Source organism: Rhinichthys klamathensis, unplaced genomic scaffold, assembly GCF_029890125.1.
Source record: "Rhinichthys klamathensis goyatoka isolate OS25496 unplaced genomic scaffold, OSU_Roscu_1.1 h1tg000096l_1, whole genome shotgun sequence".
Lineage (NCBI taxonomy): Eukaryota > Metazoa > Chordata > Actinopteri > Cypriniformes > Leuciscidae > Rhinichthys > Rhinichthys klamathensis.
In genome coordinates this window covers 505001-513853 of record NW_026606635.1, presented here as the reverse complement: position 1 = coordinate 513853, position 8853 = coordinate 505001, and positions in this window count along the sequence as shown.

Genomic DNA, 8853 nt, shown 5'->3' with positions numbered 1-8853 from the left:
CAAATAAAATAATTATTAGACCATTTAATGACTCCACTGACTCATCATTATGAAGTATAAGAGACATGTAATAATATGAATACACGTCAGAAACAAAAAATGTAAAAGTAGAAATTAAAGCACAAAAATAAAGCCATTCAAGTATTTGCATTAATTCAATGCGAGACAATAAAGCAAAATTGCAATAAAATAAAACAAAGTAAAACATGCAATAAAATAAATTAAAGTAAAATATGCAATAAAATAATCACAAAAAATTACAAAAACTACAATAAAAATAAAAATAATAAAAATATAAAATAATAATAATTCATTAATTCATTAATTAAAATGAATTAAATTAAATTAAATTAAATTAAATTAAATTAAATTAAATTAAATTAAATTAAATTAAATTAAATTAAATCATAGAATGACACGATGACCAGATATAATCAAGTACTACCTATAATTAATGAACATCAGCAGTTGTCCTCGCTACGGGAAACCATCATGCCCATGTCATGACTCATGTGTGAACTGTGCCTTTAAGAAGGGAACCCACAGGACTCCACTACAGATGTGTGTGTGCAGTGATTTCTGGGAAACGCAGCTGACGCTGGATTTGAACAAGCGGTTTGTAAGCCTCCAAATGTCCCATAATAATCCCTGACCTGGTGTTCACCTGCGCCTGTGACCCGCTGGCCGAATCACAGAGAGATCCGCTCTACACTCGTCTCTCAGCACACATGAGGAGCTGAGGCCCTTCACACGCTTCACTGGGACAGACCTAACACACACTAACTGCACACTCATCGCTGACAGGATCATGTTAAGCTGCACTGGCTCATTTCTGAGGCACCACATGGATTTGAGAAGATGACGTCTGCCATTGGTCAGACAAACAGGTAGTCCCGCCCCCAAACTCACGTCATTGGTTGAGTCAGACAGATCAATGTTCACTGTCAGTGTTTCTAGTCTGACTAACTTTAGCAACACCCTTCGCATGGAGCGAGCACATGATGACATCACATGCGGCCTATGTAGGCAGCACACTAGTGTTGGACATTATAATACTTAACATTGTGTTTAGACAAGCGGCATCATTAATACAATGCAATAGATAAATAAAATGGAAAAAAATTAAATTAAATTAAATAAATAAAATGTGTAAAAGTAGAAAGTCAAGCATTAAAATAAAGCCATACAACTGGTTGCATTAATTCAATACAGAACAATAAAATAAAGTGAATTAAACAAACAAACAAACAAACAAATAAATAAATAGGTTTAAAACTAGAACTGGTTGCAATAGTAAAATATGCAATGCAATTCAATTCAAAGCAACAAATACAATTAAATTAAATTAAAAATTGCAATGCAATACAAAGCAATAAAATAAAATAAAATAAAATAAAATAAAATAAAATAAAATAAAATAAAATAAAACAAAACAAAATATGCAATAAAAGTATAATGTTCTAAAAGTTGATAACTGAATCCCCAACGCTATCTCACGACCAATTCGTCCGAATTTGACGAGTGATTAAAAGATGGCTAATTCGTACGAATTCGTACGACCTTATTCGTACGAATTTGTACGATTTGTCTAAACCCACGTGATGGGTAGGTTTAGGGGCGGGGTCAGGGGTAGGTCATTCGTACGAATTTGTCTAAACCCACGTGATGGGTTTAGGGGCGGGGTCAGGGGTAGGTCATTCGTACGAATTCATACGAATTGGGCAACTCGTCAAATATGTACGTTTTAGCAAAAATCGTACTAATTCGTACGAGTGAGGTCGTACGAATTGTTACGAATTAGCCATCTTTTAATCACTCGTCAACTTCGGACGAATTGGTCGTGAGATCGGGTTGGAATCCCAGATTGCCGGTGTGTAGTGTTGTGTAGTGTTGTGTTGTGCTGTGTAGTGTTGTGTAGTGTTGTGTAGTGTTGTGCTGTGTAGTGTAGTGTTGTGCTGTGTAGTGTAGTGTTGTGTAGTGTTGTGCTGTGTAGTGTAGTGTTGTGCTGTGTTGTGTAGTGTTGTGTAGTGTTGTGTTGTGCTGTGTAGTGTTGTCTAGTGTTGTGCTGTGTAGTGTAGTGTTGTGTAGTGTTGTGCTGTGTAGTGTTGTGTGTGCTGTGTTGTGCTGTGTAGTGTTGTGTAGTGTTGTGTGTGCTGTGTAGTGTTGTGTAGTGTTGTGTATGCTGTGTAGTGTTGTGTAGTGTAGTGTGTGCTGTGTAGTGTTGTGCTGTGTAGTGTTGTGTAGTGTAGTGTTGTGTGTGCTGTGTAGTGTTGTGTAGTGTTGTGTGTGCTGTGTAGTGTTGTGTAGTGTTGTGTAGTGTTGTGTGCTGTGTTGTGTTGTGTGTGCTGTGTAGTGTTGTGTAGTGTAGTGTTGTGCTGTGTAGTGTTGTGTAGTGTAGTGTTGTGCTGTGTAGTGTTGTGTAGTGTAGTGTTGTGTGTGCTGTGTAGTGTTGTGTGTGCTGTGTAGTGTTGTGTAGTGTTGTGTAGTGTAGTGTTGTGTGTGCTGTGCTGTGTTGTGTAGTGTTGTGTGTGCTGTGTAGTGTTGTGTAGTGTAGTGTTGTGCTGTGTAGTGTTGTGTAGTGTAGTGTTGTGCTGTGTAGTGTTGTGTAGTGTAGTGTTGTGTGTGCTGTGTAGTGTTGTGTGTGCTGTGTAGTGTTGTGTAGTGTTGTGTAGTGTAGTGTTGTGTGTGCTGTGCTGTGTTGTGTAGTGTTGTGTGTGCTGTGTAGTGTTGTGTAGTGTAGTGTTGTGCTGTGTAGTGTTGTGTAGTGTTGTGTTGTGTGTGCTGTGTAGTGTTGTGTAGTGTTGTGTTGTGTGTGCTGTGTAGTGTTGTGTAGTGTTGTGCAGTGTTGTGTAGTGTAGTGTTGTGTAGTGTTGTGCTGTGTAGTGTAGTGTTGTGCTGTGTTGTGTAGTGTTGTGTAGTGTTGTGCTGTGTAGTGTTGTGCTGTGTAGTGTAGTGTTGTTCTGTGTAGTGTTGTGTGTGCTGTGTTGTGTTGTGCTGTGTAGTGTTGTGTAGTGTTGTGTGTGCTGTGTAGTGTTGTGTAGTGTTGTGTAGTGTAGTGTTGTGTGTGCTGTGTAGTGTTGTGTAGTGTTGTGTGTGCTGTGTAGTGTTGTGTAGTGTTGTGTAGTGTAGTGTTGTGTGTGCTGTGTAGTGTTGTGTAGTGTAGTGTTGTGCTGTGTAGTGTTGTGTAGTGTAGTGTTGTGCTGTGTAGTGTTGTGTAGTGTAGTGTTGTGTGTGCTGTGTAGTGTTGTGTAGTGTTGTGTGTGCTGTGTAGTGTTGTGTAGTGTTGTGTGCTGTGTTGTGTAGTGTTGTGTGTGCTGTGTAGTGTTGTGTAGTGTAGTGTTGTGCTGTGTAGTGTTGTGTAGTGTTGTGTGTGCTGTGTAGTGTTGTGTGTGCTGTGTAGTGTTGTGTAGTGTTGTGTAGTGTTGTGTAGTGTAGTGTTGTGTGTGCTGTGCTGTGTTGTGTAGTGTTGTGTGTGCTGTGTAGTGTTGTGTAGTGTAGTGTTGTGCTGTGTAGTGTTGTGCAGTGTTGTGTAGTGTAGTGTTGTGCTGTGTAGTGTTGTGTAGTGTTGTGTGTGCTGTGTAGTGTTGTGCAGTGTTGTGTAGTGTAGTGTTGTGCTGTGTAGTGTAGTGTTGTGCAGTGTTGTGCTGTGTAGTGTAGTGTTGTGTGTGCTGTGTTATGTTGTGTTGTGTGTGTGCTGTGTAGTGTTGTGCTGTGTTGTGTAGTGTTGTCTAGTGTTGTGCTGTGTAGTGTAGTGTTGTGTGTGCTGTGTAGTGTTGTGCTGTGTAGTGTAGTGTTGTGCAGTGTTGTGCTGTGTAGTGTAGTGTTGTGCTGTGTAGTGTAGTGTTGTGCAGTGTTGTGCTGTGTAGTGTAGTGTTGTGTGTGCTGTGTTATGTTGTGTTGTGTGTGTGCTGTGTAGTGTTGTGCTGTGTTGTGTAGTGTTGTCTAGTGTTGTGCTGTGTAGTGTAGTGTTGTGTGTGCTGTGTTGTGTTGTACTGTGTAGTGTAGTGTGTGCAGTGTAGTGTTGTGCTGTGTTGTGTAGTGTTGTGTGTGCTGTGTAGTGTGTGCTGTGTAGTGTTGTGCTGTGTTGTGTAGTGTAGTGTTGTGTAGTGTGTGCTGTGTTGTGTTGTACTGTGTAGTGTAGTGTGTGCTGTGTTGTGCTGTGTTGTGTAGTGTTGTGTGTGCTGTGTAGTGTGTGCTGTGTAGTGTTGTGCTGTGTTGTGCTGTGTTGTGTAGTGTTGTGTGTGCTGTGTAGTGTGTGCTGTGTAGTGTTGTGCTGTGTTGTGTAGTGTTGTGTAGTGTTGTGTGTGCTGTGTAGTGTGTGCTGTGTAGTGTTGTGCTGTGTTGTGTAGTGTTGTGTAGTGTTGTGCTGTGTTGTGTAGTGTTGTGCTGTGTTGTGTAGTGTTGTGCTGTGTAGTGTTGTGCTGTGTTGTGTAGTGTTGTGAGTGTGACCTTGAGCTGAACTCGGGATTCGGCCACACTCAGTGATAACTCTCTCTGTCTGCGGGATCAGCAGAAGTTTAGTGAGTTCCCAAAGCTTTCTTCTGGCTCGAGGCCTTTAACACGTCACAATCTGCAGCCTTCACAGTGTGTGTGTGTGTGTGTGTGTGTGTGTGTGTGTGTGTGTGTGTGTGTGTGTGTGTGTGTGTGTGTGTGTGTGTGTGTGTGTGTGTGTGTGTCCATGTGTATCTATCTCGCACGCAGAGAGAGAGAGCGAGTTTAAGTGGATGACACACACACACACACACACGGATCATGAGAGCAATGCGACACTGCTTAAAAAGTCAATTATGATATAAAAAGGTGTGACATAAAATGAAACCAATTCAATAAAAAAATGTAAAGTTGAGTGAAGATCTGAGTCTCAGGGGAGGATGTTATAACAGTATTATTACCACACAGATCCAGAACACACACACACACACACACACACACACACAGATCCAGAACACACAGACACACACACACACACACACACACACACACACAGAGATATCTGCTTGACAGAGAGAAACAGGAGATTGCCTGGTGTGTGTGTGTGTGTGTGTGTGTGTGTGTGTGTGTGTGTGTGTGTGTGTGTGTGTGTGTGTGTGTGTGTGTCGGAGAGGAGGTCGTGTTCACTGCGATCCTGTCGAGCCGCTCAGACGAGCCTCTGCTCTGGGAACAGCGAGTTTACGGTTCTTCTGTTATAGCCAATAACTATTACCACAGAAACTCTGGCACAATAATATGTGCAATAAATTATGGGGATTTTAGAGGCTTTTTTGTTCTTGTGGACAAAAGAGGCGATGTAAGTATTGGAAAGCTTTGGCATGCCATTATCGCAATATAAATGTAGTTTTACGATCAAACGTGTTTCTACAGCACTGGAGGAAAGATTCATAACCGGACTAGTGTTTACACCACATATAAGACATACCTGTCAACACTCCCGTTTTTCCCGGGTTTCTCCCGTTTTTTAGCCCTATCTCCCGGACCCCTCCCGGTTTGTTATTTCTCCCGGGAAACTCCCGTAATTTGCATGGCCCAAACTCCTTTATGAATAATCGGAACAATATGTTTGTCCGATGTTGACCAGTTGCCAGATCTTGTATTAAATGCATTATATTCACACAATCCACACACCATATACAATTTCAACCCGGTTGTCATCTCAACCTGGCAACCTATAACCCAGTTGCGCAGTCGCGGAAAGCTTAACCCGAAATAGAGTGCGGCGCGGGACTAGATTTGATGGCCGAGTGCACTCACTCTGTGTGTGTGAGAATAAAACGATTCGCGGGACTCCCGCAAACTAGAAATATTTATGAATAAAACACAAAAAACTAATACATTTTTATTCATCTGTTGCAGAAAAGCAACAATAACAACAAAAACGATTTACAGGTCAGAGTTTATATTTATAACATGTTTGCAGCGTTGAGCGATGTAGCCAATCACAGACATATGTGTTGATTTCTTGAACGCAATGGCCAATCAGAAGCATTTAAGATGGACTCCCCTCACCGCTCAAAACTTTTTTGTTCAGTGCTGAATTCTGTATGCTGGCAAATCCTCTAATTATAACAAACAAAGTGTATATATTATGAAAGATTCACTGTGCAGTCAGCTACATTGATAATAACAGAAATGTGTGAAAGAGAACACCCCCCCCCCCCTACCCCCCTACCCCCCTACCCCCCTACCCCCGTGCCGAACAAATCTCCCGGATTTTGAAAACCAAATGTTGACAGCTATGATATAAGAGCAGCGTTTCACCCGACATCTGTGAAAACTGATCAATTACACTCGATGCACAACTAAACTAAAATAACTCAATGCTAAACAATGAAAGGAAATGAAATGAAATTAAATAAAAATAGGGAAATTGGAGACTCACAACAACTCTTAAAAATGGCTTAAATCAAACTAAAAACGTAAAGTAAAACATGAAATACAACGCAGTGCAATAAAGTAAAATAAATAAATAAAATATCCATAAATAAAAATAGAATTAAATAATTAAATAAAATAAAATTATTAAAAAATAATAATAATAAATAAATAAAAATAATAGGTTCTTCCAAACTTTCCCCTTTAGGAATCTTAATTTTTTCGAGTGTATTTAAAAGCTCCTGCAGTTTCGAACGGACCGAACCTTCTTCTGTTTCCTCGCGTCTGTAACCTGTGCTCATTAAAGTCTCCCAGTGAGACGCTCTACAAACACCACAACTATTAACCCGGGCAGTGTTGAAGAGGAAAATACACATTTCTGTCTTAAAGCACCATGAAATCAAAATGGACAACTCTTGCTTTTTATGGAATAATGCAGTGTTTATCATAAATGAGTAATCGGTGCACATCATCATTATTGTGTTAATAATGTTGAATCAGTTCCTCTCGCAGCATCTCTTCTCTTCTCTGATGACGAGGGCGGGGCTTTAACCTGTCACTCACATGAGCTCAGCCAATAGCAAACCACAACCATCCAACCAGCCATGGGCGAGGCTAGCCCCTTTTTAGGGGTGCTTCAGCACCCCTAAAAAGGAGCTAAGCACCCCTAAAACTTGGAGTAAGAAATATTGTTATTCAAAAAAATGCGTTCGCCTTTGACAAGGTTAAATAATGTCCAAAACATACTCCGTAGTTTGTGGTTTAAAATGTATGTGTTAAGGATGAAAATGAAAACATCCCCGCTTAGCAAATGGTGTCATCCTCTTCTCTTCTTCTACTTCTCCTCTATACCGGGCGGCACCGCTCAGCACGACCGTCATCCAGCGCGAAACACGCGCAGAGTGAGAACCATAGGCGTCACTAGGCCCTTTTTAAACTTCTGCCTAAGTTAGCCCCCCTAAACATTTGTGATTAAGTGTAGGCTACACACATTCGTATTCGCTTCAGTCTTGTTATAATCAGATTCAGAGTGTTCTTCATCTTCAATCCGCAGCAGCGCCAAGCGCTCTGCACGTCAGAAACAGAGGACAGGGTGTGTGTGTGTGTGTGTGTGTTCATCTGAGCCTCATTGGTATTTCATTGCTCGTCAATGTCAGAATATTTGAGATGACCAATCAAATCAAAGTAGGCGGGCTTTATGTTCACAGTCAGACGCTGCTGAGCGCGAATTTGAGCAGCACGACTGACGCTTCAGTTTACGGTCAAGTGCGAGTTAAGATGTAAGTAGCTAAACTAAACAAACAATTTATATTTGACAGTTTTTTTGGTCATAAATGTTAAAAGAATGACAAAAATAATTAGAAAACTAATACACTTTTGTCTAATTTCACCATTTAAAGCTGAAAATAGGCCTATATAACGTGTAATTATGTCATTGTGAGGGGACAAGAAACATTAACAAAGCCGTTTTCATACAAGATTAATAATGCATGTGTACATGTTGAGAATTAATACAATTTGTAGCCTTCAGTAAATTAAAGAAGTTCAGCTTTAGGAGGGGAAGAGACAGGGCAAGATCAGGAGACTGAGAGGAAAAGACAGAGTGATGGAGATGAGGAGAGAGCAGGTTTTAAATCTATTTCTTATCCTTTTTTGGCCTTCAAACGTCTTGAAATGCACATATCAGAGAAATAAAAATGTTTAACCCCATAACAACTTCAAATTTATGACCTCTTTGATTATAAAGCCCTGTCTACGGCCCTGTATTAGGCCTAGATGATCAATAATGAATGTGTACATATTGTGAATGAATTTAATAAACTTAGTTACCTAGCTTTCCTGGTAGCTTTGTCTGAGAAAATGATTCATAAAGTAATACAAATCAGTTGACCCTATGTTTACTTTCTTCACTGACAGACAAAAATGAAAAGCCTATATCAGTCAAAGCCAATTTTTTTGGCCTTCAAAACATCTTAAAATGCACATTATGTAGATCAGAGAAATAAAAATTTTCTCGGGGGAGCATGCCCCCGAACCCCCCTATATACCTCACATTCGCCACCTCAGTGATTATAAAACCCTGCCATATGCATGTTACTGGATGAATGAATGTAACTACTTAATAATGAGCATTAGACCATAAACAAACTTTTTTTTTCATACCCTCATTGGGGGCTGAGCCCCCCTAAAATGAAAATCCTAGAATCGCCCCTGCAACCAGCCAATCAACTCCCCACAGACACAATCAAGCCCCGCCCACATTTGCTCTCGTTCCGGAAGTGTTGCACTCGATGTACGACACAATACGCTGATTTCAATACGCCATTTTGAAATCGAAAGCGAGGCTCCGGTGTGAAGAACCCATTTTTTACAGTCTATGGAAGAACCCCGGAAGTACAGATAGACAACAATGCGTGGACCTGAAGCTGCTGCCGCGATTTACACTATTGGATGTTAACATCCAATATAGGGTATGTATATAGT